Here is a 22780-nt window from a genome sequence, read left to right on the forward strand (position 1 = left end):
GTAGATAATGCAGATTGCTACAAATTCAGTCTACAACGTCATCCAGTGGATTGTGAGAGTACTAAAAACTGGGTGGGAAAAAAAAATTAAACCAAAATTTTCCGCCATTTTTGGAAGGGTGTAGCTCCTTAGGGGAGCCAAAGTCGCCCATGGTTCATATATGAAAGTACCCTTAAAATTCACTAAAGAATCACCCCTTGAAGTTTGTTGCTGTCATTCAGATACACCCTGTATATTTTCATTTTTCCTTCTACACGCATGTATTTGTTCCACCATATAGTAAGTATAAGACAGCCTGCTCTTGTGTCGCTCTTGTAACTTGTGCTTCCTTACATAGATCTCAAAGCTTGTAACTTCTACACCTAGATATTTAACGTGCATAACTTGTTCCATTATAGAGTCTTCAACTTATAGTTTGCAGCTTCTTTGGATATTACCATACATTTTGTTTTCTCCGTTGATATTTTCATATTGCATTGCTTAGCTGCTACGTTGAAGTGATACATTAGTCTTTGCAGGTCATCTTAGTTACTTGGAATCGAAATTTATTCGGCGAAATTTTCCTTTTGGATCAATATAACGATTTAATAAAAGATATATTCTCTGAATTTTCGTTTTATGTGTAGTCGTGTTTTCTGGGAAACAGGAAACGTGAACCGAAGCGTCCAGTACGCGATGCATATATCCAATTTTTTTTCCGGTGCGAACTTTTTTCTGTGTACGTTCCAGGGAAAAAGTGCCACCGTCAGCATCGGATATGGAGATTTATGTTGTTTTCTAGTCAGTTTATTCGAAATACGCCCCGATAGTGTAATAGCTCGCGGGAAGACACTTCGAATTTTACGTTTTGTTAAAGCGTGCAATTTGTCCACGACCGTGGAACTAACACACAGTAATCCTTTTTCAAACGACAGCTTATTAACTTGAGCATCGCAATTGGCAACGAGAATTGCCGCCTCCAGCACCACGTCGAAGAGATCAAAGACGAATGTTTCTCTATGTATATAAAGGTTAATGAAACGCGCGGCGACGACATCTTCAAGTGATGCTCGAAGTTGAAGATTACGATGATAACAACGACAACGTTGACGCCGCTGCCGCTGCCTGGAACGTTAACGATCCTGTTCAAAACAACGAGTGCAATGCCCTCTATCGTGGCCCTACGACCTTTAAGCTGAAATTACAGTTTCAGTGACCGGCCGCTTCTCTGGTTTCACCGTGAAAGCAAATTGCGCGGACTAAAGTAAAGCCATTAAATGCAAACCCCTTCGTTCACACAACTTCGTTACACAATTTTCTTTTAATACTAAAATAGGTCACACGAAGACAATGTTTCCGCACAATTTACTTTTTAATTTATTACAAGAAAAAGATATACCGGGAATTTCATAAAACTCACAATATATGAATGCAGTAACATAGGTACGAAATTACTATGCATTTACACTGTCCCACAGTTTAATAATATAGGCATTAAAACTAGAATTAACACTAGACATAGCACTAGAACATTCGGATTTAGCCGCACGTCTCTCAAGACGGCTAAACCCGAATGATTCTAGTTCTAGGTCTTCTGTTAATTCTAGTTTTACACTAGAACTAACATTAAAGCTAGAACTAGAAGCATTTGGGTTTAGCCGTATGTCTCTTAAGACGGCTAAACCCGAATGATTCTAGTTCTTGGTCTGGTGCTGCATAATAATTAAAACTAGAACTAACACTAGACCTAGAACTAGAAAGTTTCGGGTTTAAATCCGAATGTTTCTAGTTCTAGGTCTAGTGTTAGTTCTAGTTTTAGTTCAATAAAAATATGCAACCTAGTGATATTGTATGCTAACTAGCGCTACCTACCACCACCAGCCGTCTTAAAAGAGAATGTTAAATTATATTGATATGTTGCATTTTATTTGGGACAAACTAATACCTACTTAGTTTGGAAATATATTTTTGTATATTGCATCTTAAGTGAAATTCACCGTATATTTATCTTGCATACATTTATAAAAGTTATCTTGTTAGTTCATATCACATATGTAAAGTTCAAGTAGACGGAAATTACGGAATTCCCGGAAATTTTTAATTCCGCACCGGGGAATTGGCAGGTCGTACCGAGTTTCAGTAATTAAAGCGTACTTTTTTCCTTTTTGGTAAAGCCACCAAAAAGGATTGGAGCGTTGGAATTTTATAAAACATTTTTTAATTAATTTTTGTTACAACGACATTCTCAAACCCCACCTCTTCGAGGCTCCGTTTTATTAATCTCCCGTATAAAAATTAACATCAATAAAATAAAACCGAAACTTAATAATTCGTATAAACATAATAACCACTTGGAGTAACGTAAATTTACATCCGTTAAGATAAGATAAACACACGCCGTGCAATACCAAGTGGAAGTGACGGAATATTAAGCGCCTCGTAGTTCGCCAGAATGCAAGTTTGCAGGATTTACGTCGTTTGCAATGCAAAATAATCGCAGAGCGTTGTTCGCATTTTGGCCCCGCCGGGTAACAAAGGTTGGTGTATGAGAGGTTGACGAGAAAATCGAGACGCAAAACTGTTTTACAATAAAACGAACAAGATATTCGTGTAGAATCGTGCATTGAATTCATGAAAACGATATTACTAAACGTAAATTAGTCAGTAGATGTACGTCACGCCCTTCGCGTTAATCTTCGCGGCCGTTCAATTGAACTTTAATGAGAGTCATCTGTTACTGGAACACCTCCGCAGTAGTATTAGGCTTCAGGAACGACAAGTGAAAATCAATAGGATAGGGTCACGATCTTGTTGTATGTATTTATTAGGAATTTCGTTCTAAATTTTCATGGAAAAGTCGATTGACACGTCGAAATTTAACCCTCTTCTCTTTATCCATCAAGTTGAATGTTGAAAATTTAATTCTCTCAGTATTAGGATAATTAAGATTGACTGTCACGTGCCAACCTTACTCAGAAACTGTAGTAACGTTGTCGTTACTATCAAGGTGGAATGAATTAAATTCGTGGATGTTGGAAGATTAATTATCTAGATGAAAAATAAGACTTTTTTCTTTCTTATAAGAACGCACTCAACCTGAAATTATTTCGTTGTACATCTTTCAAAATCAACGAAAAAGCTTTAATGGGCGAAGCCATCCATTAACGTCGTCCGGGGAATAAGCTCGCGATTAAAAAAAAATCGGCTTCCGCGCCGATGAGTTTCTGCTTCCAAGCGAACCGTAATTAAATGGAATTTATCGCGGAGAACAACTCGGTTCGCGGAAAAAAGTCACAGACCCAGATGAATTTCCGTAATTGAAGCGAGGTACGATATTACCTCATATCTCGCGGAAATGGTCGTTGCACTAATAAAAATCCCCATGTCAATTAGTTAACGTCATTTTCATTTTTGCACAATTGTTGGAAACACGTAGGAAAGTGTTTTTGGTTAACACCAGCAAAATGAGGTTATTATCATAATCGTATTTTATGTCAACAAGCTGGAAGCCAGTTTGCGTGTCATTGATTATACGTCGCTTATCAAGATAATTAAATGCTTGAGTATACATAATATGCTTAATAACCTTTGATAAAATATACACAATAGATATAAGATGTAAGTTATAAGGAGAAATTGGAATTTTTATCTTGGAAATAGGCACAACATAAGCAAGTTTCCACATAAATGGACAACCTTTTTAAAATTAATTAGGAATTAAAAACTTATCAAGTGTCCAACTTATAGACATGGAAGATCTAATATTATGCTTTAATTTCAAGTTCTTCCATCGGAACCATTTCAAATAAAGTCTTGAATCACATAATAAAAAGGATGGAGTAATAAACGTTATTGGATTTTCTTCTATCATATTGTAAAAGTTATCAATTATATACTCGATATAGAAATATTTCTCATTGGAAAAGTTCGTTTCTAAACTACCTCATTTATAGGAATTACTCGGGTTCGTAGAAACGAGTCTAAGTGAAACTAAAAGTTCCCCTAAATCAATTGGAAAAAGTTCAGGGAGGGATTAGATCCAGAACATCCGGTCTGGACGTACTATTTTTTCTTTTCTTAGGTTCGTATTTTTTTGGTTGTTTTCTGTAGGTCCCACGTTAATTGGACCTGACGCTCGCCTAACTTTTTTATTAGTTTCGAATTTAGTTTACCACCTCCACAACAATTTGTGGGTATCCAACCAAAGTTAAAACAAATCCACTTTATTTTTCATCAATTACGCGATTTATAACATCACAAAAATATTATGATAATAAATATTAAAATTATAATGGTTTAATTTAAAAATGATATTTCATAAAGATGAGTTAATTCGTTTTTCCCAGCGAGATTTCCCGAAGGATTTAATAGCCAGTTGATCTTGGCGTTATTAAATTCGTCGGCGGTTTGTCCTGGAGTAAGCCACAACCAACCTTTTGTGCTGCACCGTGGAAGTCCCCCTCGAGAAAGTATCCCGTTGAGTGTTATATTAAAAGGTAACTAAATTATGGAAACGGAACTCGCGTTTTAGTTTAATGGGATTAGATTTTCGTAGAGAACGCGGCGAGTGCGCGCAAGTTCCCCTTCGCGAAACTGCATTAATCCAATTTGTTGGTGTTTAGCAGCGAAGTGCTATTCATTACGGAATTGAGTTTTCGGATAAAGTACAACTTTTAATATTATATAGTACGTGGATTAAAGGATTAAAACCTAAAAATAAATGCAACAGAAGAAATAATTAATTAAACTATTCCAGTTTGAATGCAAAATAAATTTTAATGGCAACGATTTAATTTGAAGATGTTTTATAATTGAGGTTTAAAATAAAGTATCGTACGAGTTCCGTAGTACGAAACAAAGGGCTAATTGCGAATTGATGAATAATATCCAATCAACGCTTGTAGTCGCTGCGCTAATTAACTATTGATAAAAACTAAAACGAGTGTTGGCAAACAACAACAGAAAGTGCACTAACAAGCAAAATCCCCAGCGACGCAAACATGGTTTAACATTTTTTTTTTAATCAATATAAAGTTAAACTTTGAATATTATAAATTTTTGTACACAATCTTAGTGGTGTTATTTTTTTGTTTAATATAATCACACCCGATTTCCGTAACAGTGATTAAACCGACACATCACATTCAAACGGTCCAGACACTAATTTCAATGGTCTTTGAGTGATTGCGGATGCGTTAAAATCATCCATACGGGGCGACACTGCTGCTACTCTCAACCCCGGCTTTGTTCTCAATGCCAGACTGAATTGAAATTCTCCACCCTCGTTTTCCAGCACCACACAAAACTCTCTCCATCTGGCTGCTTGGCAGAAAATGGAAAACGCTGTGGTTCGCTTATTATTTTCTATTATTTGCGGTGTGCGTCTGCATAATTCACCTTACTCTTCGTTGAACTGAACCTCATTCGTTTGGTAACCATTGTTTCTCAACGTTTCTTAATGTTTAGGTAACTATAAATATAATTTGTTTTTTATTTAAATCAATTGTCATTGCCAAATTTTTATAAAAAAACAGCTGTACCACCCTAGATACCATGTTCTATGACCACGCTTTATAATATTTTCCACTAAATAATAAGTAAGGTTGTGTATATTCTAAACGAAGTTGTCACTGATTGTCACTTTAAAGACGAAGCCACTAATCTCTCGTCACTTGGCTAATATCTACGTTTTGAAATTAAAACTAGTGAGCAATATATTAAGATAACATAATTAAGTGCTATAATTAAAATTTGAATATTGTTTAAAAATCAGAATTACTGGAAGAATCTGAGTCTTCCGCTAGTTGGATGATGACAGGAGCTAAATCAGTTATTAATGAATTTCCCATTAATGTTGTCCAATCTTTTTTAATTAGTTCTTCACAGTGGCGAACACTACTTGCCCACATCTCCGGAGTGTAATGACCAAGAGCTTTTTGCCAAGTCTCCTTGACACGACAGATCTTTTTCTCCGAGCTGGACTGAACATGTTTATTGTAATAAGTTTTTAAGAACGCCCAACATAGTTCAATGGGATTATATTGGCAATTGTATGGAGGAAGGCGAAGAACAGTATGGCCATGGTCTCTTATTAATTTGTCAATTTCAAAGGATTTTTCAATTTGAGGCTTGTAATAACGGATTATTTCCCATAACGATTTTTTATTTAAGGTTGGTTCAAACTGTATATTATGTTCAGTTAACCGTTTTTTCATATCATTTTTTTTTGTGCAGAAACTTGGAGCTTTCTCGATTTGTTTTGAGTGATATGGAGCATTATCCATTACTACCGCACACTTCGCACCCAAATTATTTAATGCTGGAAGTAATTGATTTTTCACCCATTCCATAAAAATAATTGACGTCATATTTTTATGATAATCTCTGTGCTCCGTGTTCTCACTGAGCAAGAGATCGCAATTTGGCAAAAACCCTGACGAAGTGCCTGCGTGCAAGATTGTAAATCTTTTTCCTTCGCCTTCTGCTCTTTGCGGAATACCGAATCTTTCATTTTCATTTACCCATTGATAAACTTGGGTGCCATTTTCGTAAATCCAAGTTTCGTCAAGAAAAACAAAAGTATACTCTCCGGATTCTAGGTATTGCAAGTATGTCTTTAAAAATGTAATTCTTTTTGAAACTATATGTGGTTGTTCAATTAACACTTTTCTATTGCTAATCTTTTTATATCTATATCCCATAGATTTTATAATTTTATGTAATTTTGATCTACCATTAGTAAAATCACATTCATTTCTTGCAAAATTAAGTAAATCATTAAGATTAAAATACTGTTTCTTTTCATGCAATTTTTGTATTTGTCTTCCTAACTCTTCTTTAATAAAATATAAATTATTATCCGTTTTGTAGTTCATTTTACAACGCCCTTGCGTTTTTGGTTTTTTTACAGTTTGATATTTTTTGTAGGTTCGAATAATTTTAAAAACCGTCGTGCTGTGAACCTAATACAATTATGTTGAATATAAATTAAATTTTAAAACTCAAGTGCAATACACATACATCAAAAATACGTGAAGCTTTATCACATATATATTTTAAATTCGTATTTGGTGTCTCCGTCTGTACTTCTTCACAATACCTAATTATAGAGTTTTTTTCGCGTTTAGACAGTTGACATCCCGTTCCACCCTTTCTTAACATTTTTATGGTAAATTTAGCAGCAAAAAAATTATATGAAAATTGTTTTTTAATCAATCTTAACAAATTTGATAGACAGTGGTGGCACACAATTAAAGTAAAAGTCACGACATGCGCTTTTACTTTCAATACCAACTTGACGACACTTTGACAATTGATTTAAATAAAAAACAGATTATAGGTATCATTAAATTTTGTAATAATATATAAATATTAATACAAATAACATGCATAATATAATTTTTCTCTTTAGTTATGGTTAAGTAGAAATCGCAGAAATCCAGAAAAACAGATCTAATTCCTGACAATAACGGATCATCATTCTGGGAAAAATCTGTTAATTCCGGAAACGGATCGCAATTTCAATTATGGAGGCTAGTGACATTACCATAACATAAGAGCTGAGGGTGTGCAGGAAAACTCATGTTTATCCACTTCAAGACGTTCACATGATTTGGGCTTATTAAAATCCAGTTTGGCATAAAGATTTTGCCTTAAAGGGTTACAAAATCTCTTTCCAGTCTTATTCTTCTTTATTTTATCCTTTTTTCTTCGAACAATCTCTTTCGTAGTGTCTCTACAAATTATACAAAAATATCAAATTAATGAAAAAATCAGAAAACTCAGGTTTATCCATTTCAAGACGCTCACACGAATTGGGCTTATCAAAATCCAGTTTGGCATAAAGATTTTGCCTAACAAAGTCTGTTTCCAGTCTTACTCTTCTTTATTTTATGGTTTTTTACCCTCTACAAATTATACAAAAATATCAGATTAATGAATTTTTCTTAATTTCTTTTTTATCACCAAGCAAATCGCTGATATCTGTATACATAATAGCATTCGTAGTTGTTTGTTATCCGGAGTAATTGATGATGTCTAATGGATAATGGGACTAAAGGTAATTGTTTACGACAACAATAGAAATCCATTCACTACAACGCCCGACACGGTTGATTTGTATTAATTACAAGAAATTGTGTGTTTTCCAAGAAAATGTATTATTCGATAATTCCGCCGACGCTAAACTAAATTGAAATCGTTTTAAGAGTGGAAGTTTAGCGGTACATAAAGTTTTACGCGACGTAATCGATGATGCATTTGGCGGGAGAAGAGCACAGGCGATAAACCGGCGGCACGAAGAACGATTTATTTAACAGGAAACGTTCGGCCGTTAATCGCAGTTTTAACGCAAATTTATCTTGTAACTTATGCGCGTCGTTATTCGTACCCGGGCAGATGTATACTCGCGTTCTATCCCTTCGACGCAAAAGAGGGGCCTCGTCCGAGAGTTACTGGAACTGTATGGCCATTGGGATCTAACAAATGGATCGTGTAAAGTTTTAGTACAGATATACCACACACTTCCGTTTATAATTTATAACCGGATAAGATCATATCTGTTGTAATAAATTTCTTACATCTAAATTGATCTATTTTGACTTAATAGTAATCAATATAAGTCACATAGGGAGATTTAACATATTTGAAAGGTTATTATTCATATAACTAATGCTTTCTAAATTTGTTAGTATTCACCAGGACACGATTAAAGTGGCCAACCACAGCATGCAATCAAATTTAATACAATTAATGGTGAACGATCGTGCTCAGACTACACACCGCCAATTGCGGAAGGGTTTCTGCACACAATAATCGTCAAATAACAGGACAGGGCTTTAATTCCCAACGCGTCAGTTGGTACGCGTCGCAACCCACGTAGTTGTAGCCTGATATGGTCGTAATTTCAGGGCGTGATTGCGTTTTTGGGAATCCCTTTGGGACCCTCATTTTCGGTTTATTAGTTTTAGTAAATAGCCCAACTTAGAATATGTATTGCGGTTCAACCCAAAAAAAAAAAACCACCACATAGTCCTTTCGGACGTAATTTCGTTCGAGGTCGAATCTGTCAAAAGGATAACCCGGATAAAATAGAGTGGCGGCTAAAACGCCGCTGGCCGGAGCGTTGCGGGTTAACGTTTTAAATCGTCCGTGTCACGCATTTTGGAGGGTGAGAGGTTGCCGGGTTTTTATTCACAGTCGGAAAATGTCCCGTTTTTATACAACTGGGACTACCATTTTTCTCCCGTGAGAGAATGGAGATTTTAAAGGAATGAGGATTAAAATGTTGCGGTTTTAAACACCACAATTAAATAAAAACAATTAAGGTTAAAATCTATACAACATAATTCAAGTCGAAAAATATTAAGAAGACGTTTCATAAATGTAACGATTTAATAATTTATAAATTATTGCCGTTCGTAGTTGTCGTGGCGAATAAATTGCGCGTGATCACCAGCGAGTAGACCTTTTCCAGATTGCAATGTAATTTACTTTTCTGTAGATCGGAATAATAGCATTACCTACTTTTAAAATATCTACCATCCATTCAACCAATTTTAAAACAAAAATGATGATGTAGTGCTCGTACGACGGCCCCAAGGTATTTTTAAATTTAGAAGAGTGGATTTTACATTAAATTATGCTTCCGGCGTACTTACGCAAATGAATCTTTAGTAGCCTCTCTTATCAGAATATATTGCTTCTTACCTATAAAAAAAACGAAAAAGTAACAGATAGAGATAACATTAAATTAATAGAAACAAATGATTCGTTTAAAGTTTAAAGTATAATCATTGGAAGAGAGGAAGAACAAAGCTCAATAATTTCGAATTGCCGTTTGATAGGCGCCTCGCGTCTTAGATTAAAAGCCCCAAATGAGCTTAGAAGCATCGTTAGACGTCGTACTCAGAATGCAACAGCGGCAATAATAGGGGCGAAGACGACATCGCAACGATGGTAATGCCCGGTTAAGTGTCCGACGAACGAAAAGACTCAACCAGACGAATGGTGTCGCCCTGTTCAGGTTGTTGTGGACTTCTGGCGGTTGCGCAGACTCACAGGTCGGTAGTAATTAGGAGGGTGCATAGCATTTTTAAAGAAATCGATTACTAGGACGCTCTCTCCAGAGACGCACCTCTTCTGGATACTTCGGATCCATTATCCGACCCCGTTTTATAACGAAGATACATTCCCTTAGAGGATTGTTGTTAGAAAATTAAAAAAAAGGTAGTGGAAAAGTTAATATACATGCAAAGGTGATTATATAGAACGTAAAGCAATGTAGTGAAATTTTATTGGAGAGGTAATATTCGATGATGATAGGGAATGTCAAAGGCTAGTTGATCAGAGGGTTTCGGATTAAATCTCATTACGGTTTATGCGGGGGAGGATTTTAATTAATTGGACCGAGTCGACCGCACCTGCTGATATTAAACGATGGCAACCCCTATCACCACCGCTCTCTCATTGAGGTGCATTTAGCCCGCTCCACCAAAGAACTACGGTTCGATTTCAATAAAGCAGGTTTTTAGTTAAGCTGAAGCTCTCTGTTAATTAAAACTTTCAAAAGATTCATAAAAATTAAAAGTAACAAAGCATACCATAAAATTATAAAATATGTATTGTCGATATGACAAATGTATGCAGCTTCCCTCTGCATACAAGCAACATAAATTGGCGTCAATGAATTTTACTGCCCGCCGTATCATAACCTATAGAGCCGCGGTCGTAAATTCCGGAGATTTCCGGGGTGACAGCTTCAATGTACGGTTCACGGTCTCCAAATAGGTGATTTGTTTCGGGTATGTAAACGCAGTTTCTTCTGATTCTGCCTTCAACGATCTATACACCGGTACTACTAAAAGATATTTTACGATACGACCTTAGTACTAAAACGAATATCGTAAACTTTGTGGCGTACAAATTTTACCGCACGATAACATAAATACGTTTTAAAGAATCATAATAACTTTAAATGATTTGACCATTCAAATTTGATTGACTAATTAAACGTTTAAATCTCTAAATTATGGTTGACAAATAAATATAGGTATAGTTAAATAATTTCCTTTAAGTATCACGAAGATTCACAATCTTTTAACATTTCATCATAAATAAACTTCTGTATACTATATACCCCTTGAGAAATCCAAGACAACGCTGAATAAATTGAAATGACTACTACTAAATAAAAGATAACCCAAGAAAAAAAAACTTACGTTGTAGAATAAATGGTAAAATTATGAGGAGTTCTGAAAGAAAGAGGATAATCTCTACAAAACTATAGATTAAATAAGAAATTAAATAAAAAAACTTCTTGCTTTATTTCAATACTACGTTTTATACTACAGGGTTCCCCATAATAGACTACCCATTTTATTTTATTAATAAATTCCCTATGAGATAACTAAATAAGTTTTTCTCTGTGGGAATATCTTCTGTAGTCTTTGGGATTTAAGTTAATTATTAATCAAGTAGTCGCCTGTCACAAATAAGTTTTAAATTATTAATTATTATTATCGAGATAATATTCGATATTATTTTTAGTTTCGTCATTTTTTTTCAACATCTGTTTGAACTTTCATGGATTATTCAGTCCAACAACGTGTGTTTTGTGTAGAAACTTACATTAGAAGCAATTCGATAGAAGAAGTTAGGCGTGCATTCCGGCGTCAGTTTAATAACAACAATAGGGGTCACACGCCAAATCGTAAAACTGTAAAGTTATGGGTTCGTCATTGGCGTGAAAATGGTTCTGTACAAGATTTGAAAAAGCCTGGACGTCGAAGAACAATTCGTACACCAGAAAATATTGAACGAGTTAGAATTGCGTTTACAAGAAGTCCTAAAAGGTCTGCTAATCGACAAAGCCTTATCCTAGGAATATCAAAGGGAAGCTTAGATCGAATTATTCGAAAGGATTTAAAATTTCATCCCTATAAGTACCAAATGGCAATCAAGATAAAGAAGCAAGGTTAGCATTTTGTCAAGAATTTTTGGATTTACATCAAGGAGCAATTCACAATCTCCTAATGAGCGACGAAGCAAATTTTTATTTGAACGGCATGGTTAATAAACAGAATTTTAGATACTGGTCAAATGAAAATCCTCGTGAAATTATTTACACAGAACCTCCATAATCCAAAAGTTATTGTGTGGTGTGGAGTAGGATCTTTTGGTATTATTGGTCCATATTTTTTTGAGGATGAAAATAACCGCGCTGTAACAGTAACATCCGAGCGCTACGTAAACATGCTAGAGACATTCCTCATTAACGAATTAAATAGACGAGCATTTACAATTACTAAACAATCCCTTACTATACCAACAAGATGGGGCGACAGCTCACACCGCCAGAAACTCAATGAGGGTTCTGCGAGAAATGTTTAATGGTCGACTCATTTCTCGATTCGGAGATTTGCCTTGGCCTTCGAGGTCCTCCGACTTAACGGCACCCGATTTTTTCCTGTGGGGATATTTAAAAGCCAAAGTGTTTGCGAGTCGTCCAGGTACAATCGAGGAACTCAAAGTCAAAATTCGTGAAGAAGTTGAAGGAATAGACGAAGGTTTGCTACGCCGTGTAATGAACCACTTTTTATCTAATATTGAAAAATGTGTTGAAGTTGGTGGAGGTCAATTAGAAGACGTGATTTTTAAAAGTTAGAATTAAATTAGCCAAATATTTATAAGTTATCATAAATCCCAAAAAGTTTGCTGTAATTTAGTATAATAAAAAGTTTGTTTTGTTAACTAAAAGAATTTTAATTCAAATTTCAAAATGGGTAGCCTATTATGGGGAACCCTGTATAATGTTTTAAACAAAATCTTGGAAATAAGCACATAGAAGATATATCGAGATGTTGAGAGATATCGGGAATGATACTTAGACATATCATGAAAATATTAATAGATTATGCTGGAAGCCAGAACAGCATTGATCGATCAATCAATCAAGGTTATGATTAATATAACTGGGCCTATGCCACTGCTATCCAACAAAACATATTATTATTCGAACATCTAGCTTTGGTACTAGTCATGGTGGCCACTAAGAGTTTACAATTTCCTAAAACCAAACTTAACTGAACTTCCCTTATCGCTTACCTTCTTCCTTCCCCTCGTCCCAACCACCTCCCTCATCCATCCCTTGCCTAGCCCCCCTTTTCCAGAATCTGCCTCCGGTTCCTTTCTTCCTCTCTCAGCTCACTACATCCTCTCAACATATGTTCTAGCGTCCCCCAATCCTCTCCACATCGTCCGCACAGTACCTGTTCGCTCTCTCCTCATTACCACAAGGAAATCTGGCCACCAGCCTCTTCCACTTCCTTGCCAATATCTTTCATTGTACCTTCCCTCCCTTATCTACGTCCTTCTCTCCAGTCTCTGGACATCCGTGATAAAACTGACAAAACTTGTAAAAGATCTCGGAGTTAACCAGAATAAAGTTGAGATATGGCAGAAATGATTTTGATGTAATCCTTAACATCGTTAAGGAAAATCAGAGTCAATATTGCTGATGCTTCGAGATCAAGGAGTACTTTTATGGCAGAGACAATCAAAACAGAGCCAGGGAACAGAAGTATATGAAGAATTTATGATTAAGGAATAAACTTAGATGTGTTTGAAACAACATCATCGCAACTCAGTACACACCTCAAAAATTACAAAGTCAATATCATAATATTCTTATCGGTTATTTGCGTTTCATTCAATATACGATTATAACAATTTTTTGTTATTAAAGATATTAAAAGATTAATAAAGTGATACTTTGAAAAGCTCCTTAATAATATTAGGTTGGAGAGTTCGAGTCCTTCTCTCCAGTCTCTGGACATCCGTGATGAAACTGACAAAACTTGTAAAAGATCTCGGAGTTAACCAGAATAAAGTTGAGATATGGCAGAAATGATTTTGATGTAATCCTTAACATCGTTAAGGAAAATCAGAGTCAATATTGCTGATGCTTCGAGATCAAGGAGTACTTTTATGGCAGAGACAATCAAAACAGAGCCAGGGAACAGAAGTATATGAAGAATTTATGATTAAGGAATAAACTTAGATGTGTTTGAAACAACATCATCGCAACTCAGTACACACCTCAATAATCACAAAGTCAATATCATAATATACTTATCGGTTATTTGTGTTTCATTCATATATACAATTTTTTGTTATTAAAGATATAAAGAGATTAATAAAGTGATACTTTGAAAAGCTCCTTAATAATATTAGGTTGGAAAGTTAGCCATGTCGGTCATAAATCAGTTTCGAGAATGATAATAATTGGAAGCGGATACCAAGAACTGGCACTTTTCTCTGTTGGAGTGCGCTCTTTGAGATCCCCTCAATTTGCGGCCTTAATGGCGAGCCAACCATATAGGGCGATGTGTGTTCGATTTGCATGTCAGAGAAACCGGTCCGCCCTCTTCCGGGTGCGGCCTAAATGGTTGACCAGAGGTCGAGTGGTGCGCTGCTGTCAACCACTCGCCTAATGAATGTTTAATGGTCTAAATTAATTCCGGCCGTTCGCTCCTCTCCACATCACAAATTGGCTTTCTGATGAGTTCTTTCCACGTCAACGCCATTTTTGTTTACCCTACATACGCCAAAATGAATTTTACAAGCGACCAATTTTATCGATGAGTTAGTAAACAATTTTCAATTTTGTAAATATCAATTATAATGTAAATGAAATGGTTCATAGTTGTTTTACATTACGTAACAAAATGTTGATGTTAAAAATGTAAATTCTAAAGCGGTGATTGCTCAAAAATCCAAATGTGAAAAACAGGAACGTTTAATAAATCCAAGTTTATTTATAAATTTATCGAAAATTCAATTTAAATGAAATTACTATTTATTTATACATAAACTAATATCATTTATCCAATTATATTGGTAAATAAACTCAATCACAATCTCAAACAAAATCAAAATTCTATGTAACTTTTAAACAAATTTTTATTTTATACACTTCGTTGGTCGAACTCAAACAAACATTGGAGAGGGTAAAAGGGCCAATAACAGGGTTGGAAAAATGGAACACGTCCGGAATGTATCGAAAGATATTCTCGGCTACATCTTACATCGGAAATGTCAACGTGTCGTCGCAACTTGCGGCGTCCACGTCAAGTTATGGCATAGTTTTTGCCTCCATCAAATATCTAGCACGGCCATATAATATTTATGCGACTTTTAGGGGGGTCGCTGGCTCTGACATTTATGGCACTGTCGGCACTGAGCAATGAAATTTAAATTATCGAGCCCCAACGTTGAAATGTCGTATACCCAGTTTTCTCTACACGATGTTCCCAGCCAATTTCAAAGGAAGATTTCAGTTAAGATTAAATTTAGGCACATTTAACTTTTTGAGATATATCAGCGATATTAAATCAATTTTTTGGAAATGTTGGTTTACTGTCCGTCGAATGTCACGCAAAATAAACGCGTTCGAGAACGTCGGTGAACAAATGGTTGTTTCATATTTTGTTCAATAGTACACCGACGAGATTTATTGTTTTGTTTAGTCCGCGCTTTATAATTTATGGAATATAGTGATGTCGCTTTTGAAATATTAAAGCGGAATGAAACCCGATTATGAACTAATTGTTTAAAATTCGTGAGTTAATTGTCTCACTGAAAACCTTGATATTTTTAACAATACATAAAACGAATAATTGATGTCTATAAAGGTTTTTAAAAAATAAATGCATTTATTGGTACTGTAACGAATGAATTCTATTCATCAAGAGGGATAAACAATTTAAACCACAAAAAGTTTGCGTTTTTGGCATTACTTTTGATCACGGATTTTTATGTTATCATAAGTTAAGAATAAAATTGCACGAAATTGAGCTAAAAAAAGCTAATACCATCAACATATCAACCCCCACTATCATTAATGCTAAAATCAGAAACGACATAACTGCAATCTCGAAACCCTGGGAACACATTAAAATCATTTAGCCATAATGTTAAATAATAAATTAAAGAGAGCTTCTAAAAACTCTGGTTAAGAATTTGAACAGCTTTCATACTCAGACTTAGAAAGTATTGAACAGAATCGACCTCAAAGTCGGGAACTAAATTGTAAACTAATCCTAGACGATTAGGGAGATCTTTGCTTTAGTCCTGATAACTCGATCCACTCCCCTTCCATAAGAGGACACTACGACGTGTAGAAGAAACTTAGGTTGTGGTATGGAAGTTTCTGTTCATGGTTTAAAGAAGCACTCTTCAAATTCTTAAGTCAATTCATTAAGTTCTAGACCATAGATATGCTAACCTTCATTGCAGATTTCAGCCTAAAGCATCATACCGTGGATGACGTCTACGATATGCATGTTTCCAATACAAAAATTCGGAAACTACTTGCTGCTGCTGACGAAGGCAGAGATCGCAAGCTTCCTTTTTCAAGCTTGGTACTTGGATGTCACTTCCAGGAATAAGTTCACCTTCGATGAGAGGAAACTGCGCCGTGTAGAAAAAACTTAGGTTGCCATAGTTCTTCGATATAGAAGTTTCTGTTCATGCTTTAAAGGAGCACTTTTCAGCTTCTTAAGTCAATTGACCAAGTTCTAGACCATAAGTTTGTTCATCTTTATTGCAGATTTCAGCCTGAAGTATCACACCGTGGATGATGTCTAAGATATGAATGATCCCAATATAATAATTCGGAAAGTACTTGCCGATGATTACGAAGACGGAGATCGCAAGCTTCCTTTTTCAAGCTTGGTAGTTGGATGCCACTTCCAGGAATAAGTTCCCCTTTGATGAGAGCAAACTACGCCGTGTAGAAAAAATTTAGGTTGCGATAGTTCTTCGATATAGAAGCTTCTGTTCATGCTTTAAAAGAGCACTTTTCAGGTTCTTACGTTAATTGACCAAGTTCTAGACCATAAGTTTGTTAAACTTTATTGCAGATTTCAGCCTGAAGCATCACACCGTGGATGACGTCTAAGATATGAATGTTCCCAATACAAAATTTCGGAAAGTACTTGCCGCTGATGACGAAGGCAGAGATCGCAAGCTTCCTTTTTCAAGCTTGGTACTTGGATGGCACTTCCAGGAATAAGTTCCTATTCAATGAGAGCAAACACAGCCGTGTAGAAAAAACTTAGGTTGCCATAGTTCTTCGATATAGAAGTTTCTGTTCATGCTTTAAAGGAGCACTTTTCAGCTTCTTAAGTCAATTGACCAAGTTCTAGACCATAAGTTTGTTCATCTTTATTGCAGATTTCAGCCTGAAGCATCACACCGTGGATGACGTCTAAGATATGAATGTTCCCAATACAAAATTTCGGAAAGTACTTGCCGATGATTACGAAGGCGGAGATCGCAAGCTTCCTTTTTCAAGCTTGGTACTTGGATGCCACTTCCAGGAATAAGTTCCCCTTTGATGAGAGGAAACTACACCGTGCAGAAAAAACTTAGGTTGCCATAGTTCTTCGATATAGAAGCTTCTGTTCATGCTTTAAAGGAGCTCTTTTCAGCTTCTTAAGTCAATTAACCAAGTTCTAGACCATAGGTTTACTAATCTTTATTGCAGATTTCAGCCTGAAGGGTCACACCATGATGACGTCTAAGATATGAATGATCCCAATACAAAAATACGGAAAGTACTTGCCGCTGATGACGAAGGCAGAGATCGCAAGCTTCCTTTTTCAAGCTTGGTACTTGGATGGCACTTCCAGGAATAAGTTAATTGACCAAGTTCTAGACCATAAGTTTGTTAATCTTTATTGCAGATTTCAGCCTGAAGCATCACACCGTGGATGACGTCTAAAATATGAATGATCCCAATACAATAATTCGGAAAGTACTTGCCGCTGATGACGAAGGCAGAGATCGCAAGCTTCCTTTTTCAAGCTTGGTACTTGGATTGCACTTCCAGGAATAAGTTTCCCTTCGATGAGAGGAAACTACGCCGTGTAGAAAAAACTTAGGTTGCGATAGTTCTTCGATATAGAAGTTTCTGTTCATGCTTTAAAGGAGCACTTTTCAGCTTCTTAAGTTAATTGACCAAGTTCTAGACCATAAATTTGTTAATCTTTATTGCAGATTTCAGCCTGAAGCATCACACCGTGGATGACGTCTAAGATATGAATGTTCCCAATACAAAATTTCGGAAAGTACTTGCCGCTGATGACGAAGGCAAAGATCGTTAGCTTCCTTTTTCAATCTTGGTACTTGGATGGCATTTCCAGGAATAAGTTCCCCTTCGATGAGAGGAAACTACGCCGTGTAGAAAAAACTTAGGTTGCGATAGTTCTTCGATATAGAAGCTTCTGTTCATGCTTTAAAGGAGCACTTTTCAGCTTCTTAAGTTAATTGACCAAGTTCTAGACCATAAATTTGTTAATCTTTATTGCAGATTTCAGCCTGAAGCATCACACCGTGGATGACGTCTAAGATATGAATATTCCCAATACAAAATTTCGGAAAGTACTTGCCGCTGATGACGAAGGCAAAGATCGTAAGCTTCCTTTTTCAATCTTGGTACTTGGATGGCATTTCCAGGAATAAGTTCCCCTTCGATGAGAGGAAACTACGCCGTGTAGAAAAAACTTAGGTTGCGATAGTTCTTCGATATAGAAGCTTCTGTTCATGCTTTAAAGGAGCACTTTTCAGCTTCTTAAGTTAATTGACCAAGTTCTAGACCATAAATTTGTTAATCTTTATTGCAAATTTCAGCCTGAAGCATCACACCGTGGATGACGTCTAAGATATGAATGTTCCTAATACAAAATTTCGGAAAGTACTTGCCGCTGATGACGAAGGCAAAGATCGTAAGCTTCCTTTTTCAATCTTGGTACTTGGATGGCATTTCCAGGAATAAGTTCCCCTTCGATGAGAGGAAACTACGCCGTGTAGAAAAAACTTAGGTTGCGATAGTTCTTCGATATAGAAGCTTCTGTTCATGCTTTAAAGGAGCACTTTTCAGCTTCTTAAGTCAATTAACCAAGTTCTAGACGTGAGCAAGTGCAGTGTGGAAACGATGTACTCCCTCATTATCTAAAATGAGTGAGATATTTGAAATACTGTCAAGAAATACTTCTGTCAATGTACAACTCAAAACTCCCTCGTATTCTTCTCTTATGGAGGAATTACTTAGTCTTCTAGGAATCATCTAATTAATTTATTTATAAACAATTAGAAATAATAACCTCGTAATTAAACAATTAGAAATATAATATATTTTTTGACCTCGTTATTATTCGTTACCAATAAGTTATATATCACTTATATACAAAAAAAATTTTTACAAATAAAAAACACATTTTTGAAACTATCCCTCAATTTACATCTTTAGCATTCAACGATTTCCTATGACTCCAAAACCACCATCTGTTATGCATTTTTTTCTGTTTCTCCCCCGAAGCAAAATTGCATGTCTCTAGTTTATTGCATGAATAATGTATTAAGCAACTCTCTCTGTACCTTTACCCTCTAGTCGATGCGGTTTTATGCTTAGTGACGTGCATCCCCGTCGAATTTCAACCTTATTCAGCTACTAGTATAAGGCCGACACAACAATTTAGTCGAAATCATCTAAAATTATGCTCTTTGTCGAGTTTCAAAGACGCTATGAGTAAACAGCACGAGAATATAGTAGACCTGTTGTGGTTAAGGGGAGCGAGGTAAACGCGAATTCGAAGGGATTTCTTGGTAACACGTTCTGATGCAGAGATCTGTTCCAATTAGCTGGTACTGTAAATAATTAATAATTGATTGGCGGCGTCGACACGCAAGGGTTTCTCATCTATGTAAAGCCTGCGGTCGAGTCTTCAGATTTAGAAGGAGGGTTTCACCACGAACACGGTTGTTGTTTCTGTACCATGCAGATGAGATTTTAAAATTTATGGAATTGCTTCCGGCTAGCTAACTTATTCTTGCATAACAGCCGCGTGGATACAGGAAATTTTCTGTCGTCAACGATAACGTACGTGGAAGTAAACATCTTTAAGCGACATTTCATTTATGACTTGATATATATAGAAAAATATACAAATAATCATTATTAGACCGGATATTAAATCTCTGGTAAAGTATTCTATTTGCGGAAGCACCTAGAAACGACATTAAATTATAATAAATTCACACGATTCCGTCGTCGCCCCCAACGGAAACCAACGCAGAAAGTTTATGTTTTCAATTAAAGTGATAACTATATATAGCAGGGTTTATTTTAAAACGCGAGTCTAGAATAAATTATTTCGCATTGGAATGCTTGAAAATTGAAAAAGATGCCCAAGGGAATCTCGCCCTTATTATCCACGTAATTGAAATTTCCTGCGCTCATGACGGCGTGAGCACGGGGCGTTCTAAATCCGATTTAATTTTATCAACGGTTCCCCGGTTTTCCAGCAAGTATTTTAAAATTCTTGCCGTCAAAATGCTAATCTTCGGCGACCCAGTTTACTTTCGTAAATCTATGGGCGAGCGGTAATCGGCGTATAACTTCGAATTTAACCCTATTGCTCACGTTAGGCATCCATGTATGTTTATACACCCTAATAGTTTAATAGGTTTACAAGCATCGACGAGCTAATACACAACGTTCCCGCCTCTCTAATTACTAAGTTTGCTTCTATATTAACTTTGTTGTAATTCCTCAGAATTTACAGTTACGTACATAATCCAATCTCAAATGTTTTCACTTATTATTTATTTGTGGTTATGACATAAACTTGATTCATGTAAATCCCTGTCAGATTAAATTTCGAAGTAATTTTCTTTCGTAGTAAGCAAATTCTCATGAGATAGTTTCCTCAGTGGAAATCGTGTATGAAAATTCAAAATTTATTACATCATCGTTGGAGGTACTCCGACACCAAACATCTTCTTTTTGCTTTTGCTTGTGGGTAATACAAGCAAAACATTTGCCGAATTGTTTCAGCGATTGTTTCATGCATTAAACAAAAGGTGGTCGTAAATAACACTCGGCAAGGATTCTTTCCGAGACGCATCATTGGCCAAACAAAACGCCTCGCTTAAATTACGACGCACTTCGCGTCGACATCGAAATACGAGACTCGCAATCGTGCGATTTACGACGTTTAATAAAATGAACCGGTTTCCGACAGTTTCGTCGTTGCAATTTCTTATCCGAGAACCGGAACATCTTCTTGTTCAAACTACAGTGTTTTCTCAATCAATTTAAACCTATATACATTTTCAATTTCGAAATAAGAAATCTAATCAAAGTTTCCTTTAAATATTACATCAAGCTGTTAATTTAAGTAATAGTTTCTAACTTGACCCACTCATTCCTTCATTTCCTTCAACTTTGGCCAAGCGTCTCTCTTTGGGGAGTTTCATCGAGTGGAAAGGACTTTCCGTCAACTTTACATCTTATGGTGAAAGAGTTTGAAACTAAAGTAAGTTGACTCGATCAAACCGCGTTATCATCGTCGGCCGCAATTTGCGAGTCTCTTTGACCTTAATGCACTACTGGGAAAGATCGGTCGTCAATTTTTAAGTGAAATAAGAGGTAATTACGGAACATAACTTTTACTGGCCTGGTCGGCGCAATTAAAAGTGGAAATTGCAATTAGCGTACTTATTGACGAAAATGTTGAAAACTTGTTAAAAGAGATTTGAAAAAGAATTTCTAAGGGAATTTTATTTCATTTCTTTTGTGATTTTAAAGGTGCAATATAATATCCCGAAATGGTGTAGCATTACTTATATGGGTATATAAAATTTCCATACGGGTCGTGATGGAAAACTGTTCAGGTTACGTTAGGTATGTAAAATACAAACCCTAATTATTTAGAAACGTGATATGTAGTGTGGAGATTTTTTTTTTGTTTGGTTTTATTTTACATAAAACCCTGAAAGTTTCGATATTATAGGGGTGATATAATGTGAATTTTATGATGATATTGTGTTTCAATAATGTATAAATTTAGTAGTTAAAGCAGTTAGTGTTTTTTAACTAAACAAAAAATAAAAAGTTGCCAAAAAATTATAGCAATAAATTATCAAAATATAGTGTTGTAAAAGGTCACTTTAGAATTTAATGTACGGGTGTCCCAAAATCGTTGTCCGCATAGGCTATCTCCGAAACTAAAAGAGATAGAAAAAGAATTTCGTTTTTTGAAAAACTGCTGATGCTGAAAACTCCAAACAACTATCGTCTGTTGTTTTCATCCATCTTGAGAAACGTGTAACTAAATCCGAATGTTTCTAGTTCTAGTTCTCGGTCTAGTGTTAGTTCCAGTGATTGTGATAATGCAATACTAGAACTAACACAAGACCTGGAACTAGAATCATTCCGGTTTAGCCGTCTTGAGTGACGTGCGTGGAGCATATTATATATAGTTAGACTAAGCGCCGGTTGTACAATATACCGATAAACTTCCCGATAGCGTTGTCTGGCCGATAAGTTAGTTTGTACTGTATTACAATGTACGGATATTTTTGTCAGGGAGATTATTGACAGGATAACTTATCGGGTACTCAGAGGTGCCGATAAGACGGTTATCCGCCAGATATGTATGGTTACCAAGGTTTTTATATAACAACATTGACAAACATCTGTTGTTTGTCGTGAAAAAGTTTGGTTAGTTTGTTGTTCTGGAAGCAAAAAAAATAAACGTGCTACTAATTATACACAAGAGGAGTGTTGGCGATTAATTGAAATAGTAGAAAATCTAGCTAATATTATGGAAAATAAAAAACAGATGCGATCGCTTGGAAAGAGGTACTTGGTAATTATTTATCACATACCTTGTATTTTAGTAAGCGGCATGGCAAAAGATTTATCAAACTTTTAATTTAACCAGCACCACAAACC

General features: G+C 35.8%; 1 protein-coding gene across 7 annotated transcripts in view; it reads right to left on the reverse strand.

The window, feature by feature from the left end:
* The window catches only part of LOC111429185 (Down syndrome cell adhesion molecule 4), a 117081-nt gene that overhangs the window by 79336 nt on the left and 14965 nt on the right, over positions 1-22780 (reverse strand). The gene's annotated exons all lie outside the window — the stretch shown is intronic.

The sequence above is a fragment of the Onthophagus taurus genome, chromosome 7 (genome assembly GCF_036711975.1).
Source record: "Onthophagus taurus isolate NC chromosome 7, IU_Otau_3.0, whole genome shotgun sequence".
In the NCBI taxonomy this organism is placed as follows: Eukaryota; Metazoa; Arthropoda; class Insecta; order Coleoptera; family Scarabaeidae; genus Onthophagus; species Onthophagus taurus.